Raw genomic sequence first — 15,906 nt, forward strand, 5'->3', positions numbered from 1 at the left:
TCCTGGAACTAGCTCTTTTAGACCAGGCTGGCCTCGAACTCACAAAGATCCGCCTGCCTCTGCCTTCTGAGTGCTAGGATTAAAGGCGTGTGCCACCACTGCCCAGCGCACTTTCTTTTTCTAATTCAACTTTTTTTTTTCTGGCGCAGCTTAGGCCTCTGGCCCGAATGAACACAGGGGTAGCGCACCACATCGATCGACAACTAATTCAACTTTTTATTGATTCTTTGTGGATTGCATTTCATATCATGAATCTAGATCCCAGTCATCTCTCTGTCCCTTTGCATCTACTCTCTGCCCTTGAACACTGCTTTCAACATAAAACAAGATATAATTTAAAAGGTAAGAAAAGAGAAAAAGAAAAGAAAGTCTCATTGTGGAACCTATAGTGTGACACAGTGAGTCAGGCTTTTACCCTTTAATTCATATGTCCTTATTTGCAAGTATTCTTTGCCATGATTCGTTGATCTGTTCAAGGCCTCTAGTTCAGGCTACACTATCAATCCTGGGCCCACACTTGGACTCCTCTATGATATCCTATTATTGTCTTGAGTCATGAAGTTCTTATTACCTTAGGTCTACAGGACTGGCTTCTTCACATGCTCCAGCAGATCATAGATGGGGTACATATTTGGATGAATCAACTCATGGCCATGGTTTGAGGTCTGGGTAGTTACTGGGTTGGTTAGTCTGCCAGTTTTCTCACATCTGCAACACCAAGGTGAACTCTCCAGCACTGCCTTGCTAGCTCCCCCTACTTAGGAAGCAGCAAGGGGCAAGGCCAGTTGTCCCGCTTATGCACTCAAAGAGCTGATTCCCCCACACCTACAGCACCAGGGCCAGCTCTACTGTGTTGCCCAGCCAAGGTAGAGGTGGACACCATGCTGAATTCTGCAGTTGGTGAGAGGCAGGGTTAGCTCTCTGGCCCTTGTGACCTCAGAACCTGCTTTCCCACCTGCCACAGGTGGCAAGGGGTGTGGTGGGAATGTGGTGATTTTGTGTGTGTGCCTTAACAAATAAAGCTTAACTGAAGATCAGAGTGTGGAGTTAACACACTAGTTAGCCATAGAGGCCAGACAGTGGTGGCACATACCTTTAATCCCAGCACTTGGGAGACGTACAGATGAATCTCTGTGAGTTCAAGGCCACTCTGTACTACAGAGATTAAGTCAGTCTAAAAGAGAAACAAAGTTAAGTGGTAGTTCAGACTTTTAATCTCAGCGCTAGGGAGGTGGAGACCAGTGTAGGAAGTTAAGGCCTACCAGACCAAAAGGAGCCAACCTGGAGAGTGCCTGGAGTTATCCAAGGTGCTGTCTATGCTTAGCCAGTGAGGAGCTAGAGTGTTTCCTGCATGCCTAGCAACAGGCACTGTCAGAGGTCCTGATTGTGCCTAGCCAATGAAACACAAGCATGAGATGTCAACTTTCAATTGATCAGAATGCCTGGGTGCTGGCAGAGTATTATGTAAGATCTCCCTGCTCCCCTCTCGCCACCATTGTTAAATAAATAAATATTCTGTAAGCCTTCTACCTGACTCCTGGTATTTGTGTTTGTTGATGTCACACCTTTTCATCCTCTCCCCTGAGGAAGACATTAAGGACCCAGCAACACCTGGCACCTGGAACATGGACTTTTAACAGGATTTGAGCCTGGTCAGAGTCTTTTTGTTGTTGTTGTTGTGACTGTAATTTTTATGTTTTGTCCAGAACAGGTTCTAGTCATCTTCCTTTCTTCACCCCTGATTGCTGCTCAGCACCCTCTGGATGGAGTATTTTCAGAAAAAAAAAAAAAGTCTCTTGGTCCCTTTAGTAGGTAAAGATTGGAACCCTGATGTGGGAGTGTCATATATCAATCTGTTGATTTCATTGGTTAAGTAATAAACTGCTTGGCCCTGATAGGTTAAAACATAGGTGGGTGGAGTAAACAGAACAGAATGCTGGGAGGAAGAGGAAGTGAGGTAAGACGCCTCAGACAAAGGCCATGCTCCCCTCTCCCAGGCAGACGCAATCGATGAAGCTCCAACCTAGGATGGACGTAGGCTAGAATCTTTCTGGTAAGCACACCTTGGGGTGCTACACACGTTATTAGAAATGGGCTAGTACAGGTGCGAGAATTAGCCGAGAAGAGGCTAGATATAACAGACCAAGCAGTGTTTAAATTAATACAATTTGTGTGTTGTTATTTTGGAGCATAAACTAGCCAAGCGGCTGGAAGCCAGGCTGTGGGAAGAGGCCCGCGGCTCTTACCTCAGAACCCCCATCCTTTCCTTTTGGAAAGTAATCATTGGAAACAATATCTTTTCTTTTATGATGTCTCTCATGTTTGTCTGCCCATTTGTTTAGGAAGGTACATTTCTTCCGTTTTGGTTCTCCTGGCCTTTTTATATAAAGGCTGACTCCTCAGGAGGCAGATCCAAGGCTCAGCTCCCAAGCACCATCCCTTGTCCAGAGACACCATGTGGACATAGAGTTGTGGCCTAAAGAGCCACAGATGTTCCATTCTAGTTACTAGACATAAAGGTCCAATACAATTTCCCACCTCTGTTGACCGCCTACTGTCCCTCTTAGAGTGGTGCTGACAGGCGGGGTGGAGTAACCTGTCATCTGTAGGAGTACTACATTCACCTCAGTAGGGAGAAGTGAGCTGCGTGGTGGCACTGGAGATAAGGGCCTGGAGCCCCATGCATCTCCCTCCTCCACTCTGATCCCTTATGTCTCCCTGGCCTTTTCAGATTCCAATAAAAACTCAGAGGACTGAACCCTGGTACCTGTCGCATATTAGATGTCACTCCCTAAACATCTATATCTCTTTATTTCTCAGAAAAGTTTTAATCATGACTCTATTAAAAATCAAAGCTGACTGTGGAGTTGGACTGTGACTCTCTCCTCCTCTAAACCCAAACAAGTTGTTAGAAGAAAAATTCAGAGTTTTTGTTTCATATCAGAAGAGTCACCTGGTGTGGGACAAAAACCTCTTCATTAAGAGCCAGCAACAGATAGGAAAGGATATGGCTGGGCTGAGAGAGAAACATAAGGTGGGAGGAGACAGGAGCTTAAGGCATTCAGTGTGAGGATTTATAGGGACAGGTTCACTCTTTGGTAAGGGGATTCAATAGAGGTAAGACTATTACCTAGTGACTAGCTGCTTTGTTTATCTGATTTTTCAGCATTAACCCCTATGTCTGATTATGGGTTCTTATTATTAAGACCAATTAAAATTCACACTACATGGGGAACTTCTTTCCCTTTCCCAAGTCACAATATAACAGATGATGGGTGGGACCAGATCTCTCACATTAAATGTGTTACCTCTGAGAACATGTTCATGAGTCTGAAGTATCCACCCATTTTTTTCTTTTCTCATTAGGGTTGTCTATTCTCATGCTTTTTTGTTTGTTTGTTTGTTTGTTTTACTGGTGTACCTATTACTTGGGCTCCATTTACTCTCTCAGAAGGTGTGATCTGCCTTTTCAGGCTCATCATATTAAATAGAAGGAATGATCTCAGACTTCAGAGGCAATACATTATGAATTATCTTTTCTCTCAAAGAAAGAGCAAAGCTTCTGATATTCCCACTCTATACTTCCTAGTCCCATGGCTTTGGGAAACAAAAAAAAAAAGAATCTTCAAGGTTATGATGTATAATGAAATCACCTCTAGGTGTTTTAAGTCATTTTTTCATTGTGTTGTAGAATGAGAAGATGGCTTGAGTTTTGTAACCCACAGTGTCTTCACTGTTCAATGATTTCTTCATGAATCTGGAAAGCTGATATAAATGAACACTTTCTTTAGCACAAAAATTGGAATATCTCCAAGGGCTCAAGGAATATCATCTCCACAGAGTCAATTATAAATAGATGTGTACACTGATTTGATAATAACTGCAGAAGCATGTGTTTTGTACTTATTTATATACGATGATATACTGTCAAAGAAGCATCCCCAAGTTTTATTCCTAGAAAGTCCATTACAAAGAGTGTTAATGTGATGTTAATTTCTTAACTGATGCACCTAAGACATGAATAACGTTGAGAAGTTCAGGTAACAATAGTAATAAGATAATGTTGCCACCCCACACCTGGGCTGCTCACTCTGAACCACCACCCTATTTGTTACTTTACCCAGACTTTTTTCAGTTTGTAGGGGAATGAAGTGCAAAACAAAAAGAGTGCCTTTCTATCTTCCTAATGCTGCAACCCTTTAATACATTATTTCCATTGATACTCCGTAATTGTAATATTACTGCTGCTATCAATAGTAATGTAAGTCTTATTGGAGATAGAGGCTTGGAAAAGCAGTTGCAACCTCCAGCTTGAGAACTTCTGCACTTGAAGCTCATAAAAAGCTTAGGGCCAAGCATCGTTATCAACCTGAATTAAAAACTAGGTACTTCTTTATACAAACCTCACTTGTTTCCTTAACCCCATGCTTACTAACAGCAGAAAGTACCTATTGTTCTTTAAGGTCTTCTATCTCTGAGAAAGTTTATATACCTATTAAGAACACAGACTCGCTCATGTTCTCCCTGCTTCTGCTCCTCATTTGGATCTTAAGAGCTCGGTGCTCCAATTTGGGTCTCTTTCTCTATCTCGAAGTCAGGATCACGAGGGGTGCAGCCACCCACTGTGACAGTGGAACTGATCTATTGGTGCTCACCAAGGCCAGCGGGACTGGGACTGAACAAGCATGGGATGAAACCGGACTTTCTGAACATGGCGGACAATGAAGGCTGATGAGAAGCCAAGGACAATGGCACTAGGTTTCGATCCTAATACATGAACTGGCTTTGTGGGAGCCTAGCCTGTTTGGATGCTCACCTTCCTGGACCTGGATAGAAGTGGGAGGACCTTGGACTTTTCGCAGGGCAGGGAATCTAGACTGCTCTTCATTCTCGAGAGGGAGGGGAATGGAGTGGGGGAGGGGGCAGGGAAGTGAGGGGAGAAGGCGATGTGTAGAGGGAGGAGGGAAATGGGAAACAGGGAGGAGGCAGAAATTTATTTTCAACAGCTAAAAAAAAATAAACAAAAAATAAACAACAACAACAACAAAAAAGAACACAGACTCCGCAGGAGGATGGTGTTTCTCACTCACTACCAACAACCTCGAAGATTGTGTTTTGAAGATGTCACTTGAGAGAGAAAAGACACAATAGGTTTCATTTTCCATTATACTTTTTTTGAACTATAAAAAGGAACCCTGAGACACTGACATAAGGATTGCACACATTTGAGGTCTCCATAGATAGGGATTCAGCAAAGGTAGCAGCTATCTTAGCACTCTTGTAATGATGAACCTGAAGGGAGTTCCTACTGAGCTTATGTGCATAGGGCACAGGTTGATCTGGAATGCCAAATTTGGACTAGAATGAGCCATGTTTGGGACAAATGCAAATGATACACGGCTGTCTGAAATACTCAGATCATTCAACTTAAATATAGGAGCTTTCTATTTCTTTTCTTAAAATGTCATATCATACATAATAGGATAGCTTTACAGATGTGTTTGCATCTGGTGGCACATACATATTTTTTCAGTTATCCAGAAGTTGAAGCAGATGCCTTACTAGTTCAAGGCTACATAGTCAGACTGAAATAATGTGGTCAATTTGGTGAAACACTGGTTCCAAATGCAAGAATTTAAACTTTTGAAGGTTGTTTACTTTATATTAATGGGTATTTGGCCTCAATGTAGGCACATGAACAATGTGTGCCTAGTGGCAACCACTACAACCACCCCCTTAGAAGACAAAGATGGTACTGGAAATAATGATTTCTGTAAGCCATATGAATCCAAGCCAAACCCTTTGCAAGAGTAACAAGTGCTCTAACCTGCTGATTCATACCAAGCCTCATAGTATACATCTATAAAGGGCTGAAAATATGTTATTTTTATTAGTAAAGAGATGATACTGCAAGAGAAATAATGTTAAAAGTAGTGTGGGGCTAATATTGCAGTTTCAACCTCTGAAACTTAAACACACAATAGTATCTTAAGTTAAAAAAAAAATGGTCCAGTATGCATTCAAGTAGTTGAAAAATCTTTAGTCTATCACCCAATTTCCAATTATGAATGTAATGCTGTGTTATTTATGTGATTAAAAGTAAATAATATTTGTGATTCCTGTCAAGACATTTTGTTCAGCTGTGTTCATTGCAGCATTATTTGTAATAGCCAAAAAAATGGAAACAACCTAGATGCCCCTCAACTGAAGAATAAATTTAAAAAATGTGATACATTTACACGATGGAGAATTAATCATTGGTATAAACCAGTGACATCTTGAAATTTGCGTGCAATTTTTATGGTAGGAACTAAAAAACCCTGAGTGAGATAGCCCACACCCAGAAAAATGAACATGGTATATACTCACTCATAAGTGAATACTAGCTATAAAGAAAAAAAAAAGCCTATAGTCTATGGCACTAGACAAGCTAAGTAAAAAGGTGAACCCTAAGAGAAACATATATAGATTGCCCCAGAAAGAGGAAATAGACAATATATCTTGAGAAAATTGGGAGCATGGGGGTATGGGGAGAAGGCGGTGTAGAAGAGGAAGAGGAGGGGAGAAAGGGAGAGGAGAGGGGAATTTGTGGGAATGGGACAGGTGAGATGGAAGGACAGACTGAGAAAGGAAAGAGGTATTTTGATTGAGGGAGTTATTATGGGGCTAGTCAAAAAAGCTGGCACTAGAGAAATTCCCAGGAATCAACAAAGATGACCCCAGCCAAGACCCTAAGCAATAATAGTAGAGAGGGTGCCCAAAATGGTCTTGTCCTGTAGTCAGATTGATGACTACCTTAATTGTCATCATAAAACCTTCATCTAGCAACTGATGGAAACAGGGGCAGAGACCCACCGCAGAGCACTGGCCTGAGTTTCTAAAGTCCATTTGAAGAGTGGGAGGAGTGAGAATATGAGCAAAGAGGTCAGGCCATGATGGGGACACCCACTAAAACAGTTTACCTAAGCTAAGGGGAGAACACCAACTCTGACCAGACAAGGAAGGAACCAGCATAGAACCAACTTAGACCCTCTAAATGTGAGTGACAGTTGTGTGACTGGGGCAGACAGCAGGGCTACTAGCAGTGGCAGCAGGATTTGTCCCAGCTGCTTGAATTGACTTTTTTGAACTCATTCTCTTTGGATGGATATCTTGCTTAGCCTCCATATAGTGGAAAGAGCCTTTATCCTTCCTCAGTGCAATGTGCCTTACCCTCTCTGGGGTGTGGATGGTTGGTGAAGTGGTGGAGAACATGAAGAGAATGGGAGAAGAGAGAATGGGAACTAGAATTTGTATGTAAAATGAAAAAAAATAGTTTGTTTTCTTTTTAAAAAAATAAAATTAAAAAAGTGTAGAAAAATAAAATCCTATTGTCTAGCTTTGATAAATAGTACTGAGTCTAATGTTTATGTGGCAAAAAAATCTATAGTAGAAGATTAAAAATTAAGTCAAAATACTTATTACAAACCTAGAATTTTATACTTTAAGTTGTTTTATGCAACATATACAGATTAAAGCCTAGGTTAGTCTTAGTTTCCATACCTATAATGCTTAAAGATTTAAGGGTGACATGGAAATGAGACCTAGAGAAAATATATGAATCTTTCCTGGGGTGCAATCAGATGAGTTATCCAAAAGTGAGCTGGAAAAAGAATAAAAAGGTTTATGGAACCGTGGGATTGTTTTTACTCAAAGAAATTAAGTTCCTTTTCTTAAATGAGAGAAATAATATCTTTGGAAAAGGCTGTGTAGGAATGAGGTAGCCCCTTGGTCAGCCTAGATATAGATGGAAGGGCCTTGGTCATACCTCAAAGTGATGTGTCAGATTTTGTTGGCTGATGTGGGAGTGTCATATATCAATCTGTTGATTTCATTGGTCAAGCAATAAAGAAACTGCTTGGCCCTCATAGGTTAATACATAGGTGGGAGGAGTAAACAGAAGAGAAGGCTGGGAGAAAGAAGCTGAGTCAGGGAGTCACCATGATTCTCCCACTCCAGGCAGACGCAGGTTAAGATCATTCCTGGTAAGCCAGCTCGTGGGCTACAGCAGATTATTAGAAATGGGCTAGTCCAGGTGCGAGAACTAGCCTACAAGAGGCTAGATAGAAATGGGCCAAGCGGTGTTTAAAAGAATACAGTTTCCGTGTAATTATTTCGGGACATAAACTAGAGCTAGCCATGTGGGCCGCCGGGTGTCAGGGACGCAGCCCTGCCACTCCTATTTCAACAGAGTGGCGCCCAGACGTGATGGACTAAATCCACTTAAAAACCTGAGAAGGTTTAAAACTAAGGGAGAGAGAGTTTAACACAGATTTTTGCTGTGTGTTGGTGGCTTGCTGTAGAGAGATTTCCTGATTCGGCAACAGCAGCAGAAAAAACGCTGTGTCATTTTAAAGTGCAGCTTCTTGGGGCTGTGCTGCCAGAGTGAACTCTGGCTTTAAAGCATTTCACTGGATTTTATGGGACTAGATGTTTGTGTTCCCACTTGGGATTGGAAGGAGAGTGCTCTGAGACCGGGCAGATGGCTCAGCGCTCCCCTCCTGCACCTGGGCCGACAGCCGAATCAGGCTTAGGCAGGCGGAAGGGCATGGCATGTTTTCAGACTGCGCAGTGCTCTGCGTGTCAGATTTGGCTGTAACTTGGATGAAAAGAATTTCTGTGCTGCACGCTCAGTCTCAGAATTAAAGTGCTGAGTGCCGCTCCTACCTGGCGGCCCCAGAGCTAGCACAAAATGGTGAATCCTCCATTTTGAAATTTTCCTGACTCAGCAGCAGGAAAAAACTGGGTGTTTTAAAATGCCGGCTTTCTGGGCTGTGCCGCCATTGTGATCTCTGTCTGGCTCCTGTGGGAGACAGAGCTTTTGAGTGGAGCATTTGGAGTAAAGTGCTACGATTTGTTTGATGGCAACTAGACTGCTGTGTGCCTAAAAGGGGGACATTGCATGCAGCAGCTCAGAGGCACAAGCAGCTCCGCCATGTTAGTGGTGGAATGTGCAAGGATCAGAGGCACGAGCAGCTCCGCCATGTTGGACTGGGCGGGGCCAGCAGGCAGTACCTGTTTTTGACCTAGGAATGTCACAGCTTAGATTCTTAAGCGCCTAGTGATTTAAAGGCACAAATCAAAAGTGCTCCTGGATAGTAAAAAATTGCAGAATCACAATAGGACAGATTCAGACCACTAAATGAGTCACACTGTTGGATGAATGTACGTAGGCTTGAGAGAGAAGAAAAAGAATATAGAGAATAAAGTTAATGTTTTTTTTTTAAAAAAAAGGTAAAGTCTTTAAAGAGACAGAGTACAGATAGTTAAGAGATTAAAAGAAATAAAGAAAAATAAGCCATGTAAAAATGGAAAACTCACAGAGAGTCTGGATTATGTACATTGTGTTTTCTTTAAAATTTTTGACTGTGAAGGAGCTAAGTACAGAGAGATATTTCATTACATGGGCTGCCAAGCTAAACCAGAATGGATATAAGGGTATTACGATTTCAAAATTTGGGTCTAAGGATATGATGCTTGGGAGAGGATCTTCTTTTGTTTTCACAGAGGACCAGACCCTGTGGATTGCATCTATCCCAATATGGTATGATAGACCACGACCTCCCGAAAAGTTCCTGTGAACACCCTCAAAAAATTACTTCACTCAACTGCCAACTGAGATAAACCTGGCACACAGGTTACACCCTAAATGATCTGATTAACAGCGCCCCCATTCAGCAGGAAACAGTTTGGAGAGAAAAAACTGAGCCCATGTTCCCAAAATATTGTTTATAAATGTTCTTTTACATTTAAAGGGGGAAATAATATAGGTATGAATAATCTGCATTGGTGTGGATTTTACAGTCAATTTTGTTATATGTATATGTATTTCTGATCTTGATTAAGGTATTGTGATTGTGTAGTTCGTTAAAAAATGTAATGTATAATTAAGAAATATAGGTTAATGGATAATCATCAATAATAGTCAAGCTTGTAGTCATGTTAGTTAAATTTTCTAAAAATATAGAGATATATTTCTGATAGGCATTCTTCATATCTCTCAAAGGCTACAGAATGTGGCATTTAAAATATTTTAATAACTTAGGGTTTTTGATGACAGTGAGACACGTCTGCTCCTGACAGCGCCAATCTACTTAAAGAGGGAGATGGGCACTGAAGAGGATCCTTATGGAGTTTGATAGCCATTTGGGCAAGAAACTGCTCTTGCCTGGACTACTGCATAAACTGGATACAGAGAACCCACAGAGAGAAGACTGATGAACTTGCCTAAAGGTGAGAGGGTCTTTCGGGGTTCCTTATTCTTGAAAGCGTCTGCGAGACATTCTGCAGGACACAGCAGAAAGTGACTGAACTGTCTTTGGAATTTCCTGCTTGATGAAAATGTCTGCTGGATACTATGGGCCTGAAGGCTGAAGATGGATGCCCCAATGGTACAAAAGAAGTTTGGGTGACTGTCCAGGAAGCGAGATGTCTCTGTCATTTCTAGAGTTTTCTTATTTCTTGTTCACTTAGGTAATATTATATCCTTCTGGAGTCTTTGATGGAGTTGAAGAATGAATAGATAGTTATAGTTTTCCTTTGTTATGATAAATGATAAAATAGATATAAATATTATAACTGTAATTCTTGCTTGATAACTATTTTGTTATATGTAATTTTGCTAAGTTAAAGTTAAAGCCTTTTTTTTGTTTAAACAGAAAAAGGGGAAATGATGGAGGAAGGTCATTGGTTAAAAAAAATAAAGAAACTGCTTGGCTGGCCCTCATAGGTTAGAACACAGGTGGGTGGAGAAAACAGAACAGAATGCTGGGAGAAAGAGAAAGTGAGCTCAGACTCGACAGCTCTCCTCTCGGGAGCAGACACCTCAGAAGAGACTCCATGTTCCCCTCTCCTGGGTAGATGTGATAGCTCTGCTCTCTGAGACACACGCGATGAAGCTCTGACCCAGGATTGACGTAGGCTAGAATCTCCTTGGTAAGCCACCTCGTGGGCTACACTAGAAATGGGCTAGTCCAGGTGTGAGAGTTAGCCGAGAAGAGACTAGATAGAAATGGGCCAAGCAGTGTTTAAAAGAATATAGTGTCTGTGTAATTATTTCGGGCATAAGCTAGCCAGGCTGCCAGGGTGCTGGGAACGCAGCCCCGCCTCTCCAATTACTACAGTTGGCTACCCATCAGAAACCTTACCCTCTCTGAGCACTGGATGTGAGGGAGGAAGTTGGAGGGATTTGAGGAAAGTGAGGAAGTGGGAACTGAGATTGGTATGTAAAATGAGAAAAGATTATTTTAAAAAAATAAAAATGCCCTATATTAACAAACTAAGAAAGAAAAGAAAGAAATACAGTACTCAAGACACTCTGTGCTGGTGAACACGTAGCTCTTGCTTCAAAGTTATGAAGGCAAGGAATTAGAAAGCCCTGAACTCCAAAGATGAGCTCTCCTAGGTACTGATGACGTAGAAGATACCTGTAACTGTTTTGTGTGGCCACCATGAAAGTCAAGGATTTAGTGTTCACTATGACTCGTTGTAAGGTTATTCCTTGACTGAGAAGAGAATCTAGACCGCAGAAGAAGGACAGCAAAATAGATAATCTGGAAGTCAGCTTCTGCAAGTGTTACCCAAGTACAAATCACAGATCCTCTTCATGTTAACAGACCAGTGTGTGTGTATGGGAGCTGCAGCAGAACTTTCCATAAGCATAGCGATGATCAGTGCTCTATGGGCTACCTCTAAAAAAAGTCTCTGTGCTATAAATAAAGATTAGCCCTGGGAAGAAAAACACAAATATAGGAAGTCAACATGGTCAGGTAAATAAAAGTCTACTATTTGCCTGGATGAGACTCAAGACCAAGTCAATTTGAATTGAAAGTGAGTAAATGGGCCCTGATTTTTACATTGCTAATTTGTTTCTGTGAATATTGAGTTGGTTTCAAATGTGTATGGAAGATATTAAATATACTAAGAAGCCCTGTCTATCACATATTAGTCTGATTGTCAAGCTATATCCCATGAACTTCTACAGCTCTAGGATACGTGGAACAGCTCATACCTAAGCAAGTAAGATGCTGTTCAGTCTACATTCCACATGACCATTTAGTAATTCAATAACTAGCTATGAAAACGAGCCTTCTCTAGCATCTAATAAATAGAACAGGAGGAGTCTGTGTCTGTATTTAAGAGAACTTTATTCTCACAAGGATACAAGGATACTGTGTTTCTTAACTCTCTATCCAAAGTTATCCTCATTTTATTGTACTGTATACTGCAGTTGGTACCCACTAGAAAAAGTGAGAGAAGCACCACAGAGGACAAGACTCCTGAGAGTATTATCCCCTCCAGGGATGATAACCTGAGCATACTTTTTGCTGTAATGGAGTCTTTGGACTCATACACTCAGGAGTCTGGAAGACTGGCTGCCGGGCTGATTGCCGAGAATTTGAACTCTAGTTATCTCGGGGATGTACAGGCTGGTTTCAAAAATGACGTATTCTGTACTGCTGAGCATCCCCACCACTCTGACAGGCCCCAGTGGCTCAGTTGTTATGGAGCATATAAATTCAAAGAAGTTTAAATTGTTGAATGATGGATTATGATTCATCATCTTTGCTCTTCAGGACCTCATATCTCTTTAGGATTTGCAAAGACAGTGTATCTGTTTTCCACAGTGACTAAAATTACTTAGAGGTTAAAACACAAATTGTAAGGGAATAGAAGTGGTGTGTGCAGGGAATGAGTAAAAGAAATGGCAAGATGAAGTTGAAGCCATGGGAATTAATTTCACAGGAAGGTTGTTATTGCCCCCTTTAGCAGCTAAAATTCACATACAGGCACATCTTAAGTAATGTGTCTAGCTGTCCGAAAGATAATTTGAATCTTGTCAAGGCAAACAAGAATATGCTCACAAATTCAAGAGCAATATATGAGCAATTTACACAACATCAATTTCTTTGGTTGTTTTTGGATGGAGCCATCACCATCAATTAAGTTAGTGACTCTTTGATTCAAATTACTTTTTGACATGTAGTCAACTAAATGGCTCACAGAAGCATTATTTTCTGCAGCGTTCCCTTGGCAGCCGTGGAGTAAATGTGAACAGGTGGGAAGGCAGAACAGCGCTGCCGCAGACTCAGCCTCCTTCCCTTGCAGCAGGGAGAATAGTAGCATGAAGAAATGTGAAAGCATTCTTAGATGGCCTGGAACAAGGCTTCCGAAAGAAGGGATTTGCATATTTATGAGATATTTCTCCTGGTTCAATATTTCTTCACTTGAGGATGCCTCTTAACCCCACATCAGGCTCCATTATAATTAGGTCTCAAAGGTGAAACAAGTCTACGGCAGACTCTTAGACCACAGAAGGATGGCTTGGCCTGGTGTGAACTTGAACTTGGTAGGAATGGTGTTGAAGAATAATGTCCTTAATGCCAATGACACTAAAACTAAGCCTTATAGAGATGACTGGATATTTAGATGGAGGGATGAGAGGAACATTCCTTCACAGAATAAATATAGTAAATGATCAATGAAGAAGTACAGTCCACCAGGAATTATGCCTCTGTATAGTTCCCAATGTTGTGCTTACCACCGGGATTCACTTAAGAGCAGTGACATTAAGGATGGGTCTGTTAGAGATTTCTAAAAAAAGATGGAACAAAGTTCTTGTGTAGCTCTTAACATATTTGTTTTTAACAAATCAGTCAGTTATTATAAATTGCCCCATAAAAATGTTTTAAGATATTGTCTACAAAATATTATGCCTAGAGTCTAGCATGTATAACATGTTATGGGAGATGTTTATAAGAAATAAAATTCTGCTACTAAAGTATAAGAATAAACAGAAGAAAAAGAAATAAATTTATTTTTTGTTGTTGTTTGTTGTTATTTTATTTTTATTCTTTATTTTTATATTTTTTAGGAATGTGAAACTCTGGTATACCAACCCTGTGCCTGCCAGTGGACATATGGGAAGCAAACACTTGATTCCATATTTTATATACTTTTTAAAAGGCTATGAAGTTGGAAAGCAGAAGGCATAGGAAGAGGGGACTTACTCTAGGGGAAGTTAGGGGAAGCAGTAAGGGGAAAATAATCTAAAGTACATTGTATGCATGTCTGAAATTATCAAAATATTAATGAAAGTATGTTTTCAAAAAGGAAAGAATTGTAGGCATTAGTTATCTACTATGACATTTAGTTCAAAAGCAGCAATACTTTGGACCCTGGTTGTCATCAAGGAGGTATGACTTTGAGAGTCAAGAAGCTCTTCCACATTCTTTTTCATCTTTGTAGAAAATGGAATGATAACAAAATAAGCCTGTGACCACTCTGGAGTTTCTGGAAAGATAACATGGTAGAATACTTATGAAAGCAGCTTGACAAGCTGGAAGCGTTGAACACAGTAAACTGTTATTTCTGCTTTATCGTGGTTTTCCACAGGCTGCTTCTTCGGTAAGAACACTTCCAGAGGGAGGAAGTAGCGTGAATCCCCGAGCTGCTCATACCATAGTCCAATTTGGTATTTCCTGTGTACAAGATGAAATGTTTCACGCTAAGAAATACAATTCCGATGCCTCTGTGTTTACTATTTTATAAAATCCAGGAGCACAAAATCCCAAGCTTTCTTGTTTTTTTGCCAAGCATGGACTACAGATGGAAGGCTGAACATTAAGTCTGTTATACCAAACTAAAATTTGGTTACAAATTTATGAATAGTTTCAGCTCAAAGAAACATGGCCGTGTTCTCTTCAAAGAAAATTGTAAGTAAAAAAGCACACTGGAACTCGGAAACTGGCAGAACACAGAGCATTTCAAACGGAAATTGGGACAATGCAGAGTCCATTTTCAGCTCTGCCTGAACACTCATTTTTCTTCATATACTAAAATAAATTTAATTCATTCACTCATTAAATAAACATTTATCCAATGCCCCCTAGGTCTGAGGCCTGTGGAGGTCATAATTAAAAAGCCTACTCACTATTCTATAACAGTTAGGAATCTCTGGTTGCAAGCAATCAAAGAAAACTTTTTTAAAAATCCAGTTAGGTTACAAAGAAAAAAAAACACTCACAGTTAAATTATGAGCAAATCTTGGAATGATTTAAAAATGATGTGAGGGAAGCTTAAAATTATACAGAAGTGTGATAGAAGTCAACAGGAAAGCCTACAGCTTCCATGGCAGGAATATAATGCTAGGATAAAGAGATAAGCAGAAAGCCACAGAAAACAGAATGGATAGTCTACATTGTGCAGTGCCGTAACTGAACAGGGACAAACCCAATCCCCTTGTGTCAAATCTGTTGACTAATAATAAGCACAAACAAGGATAGGCATTCAGAGAGTGGCAGTGAAGATGTGAAAGTTAAAGGAAACAAGAATCCAATGATGAAGTTTCCAGGGAAGAACCCCGAGACAAAGGATTACTGGGAGGAGTAATATTTTTAATTAGCACTGAAATCTGTGTTAGTTATCTCCTTTTGGTGGTTTTGTGAGCTCTGGTTGTCACGGAGATAAGTTTGCTCAGAGTCAAGATTAAGTAAATCCTAACGAAGGAATGGTCTACATCTTGTGTCTATCTCTTTATAATTCTTTCCTTTGTGTTGAATCCCCTTGTTACAGTGGCACTCAGTGAAATCTTACATATATAGGATGAAAGTGAAATCCATCCTGAGAAACTTTTGTTTGAGTTTTATTTTCTTTATTTTCTCCTTAAACTTGAAAACAAACAGTATTTTTCTTCAAGAGATTTTACAATTCAACATATCGAAGTTCTAGCAATTTTACTTTAAGATATGTACAATAAACTAGAAATGGTGGCCTTTAAAGTCTGTGAAACCAAATAATACAGAAGAAATAGGAAGAATCCCTGGAATGAGAGCTGAGATCATCAAAGATGAGCTGAGGTTCAGTGAA

The sequence above is a fragment of the Microtus oregoni genome, unplaced genomic scaffold (genome assembly GCF_018167655.1).
Source record: "Microtus oregoni isolate MIOR12 unplaced genomic scaffold, Mior012 000083F_ref0000379, whole genome shotgun sequence".
In the NCBI taxonomy this organism is placed as follows: Eukaryota; Metazoa; Chordata; class Mammalia; order Rodentia; family Cricetidae; genus Microtus; species Microtus oregoni.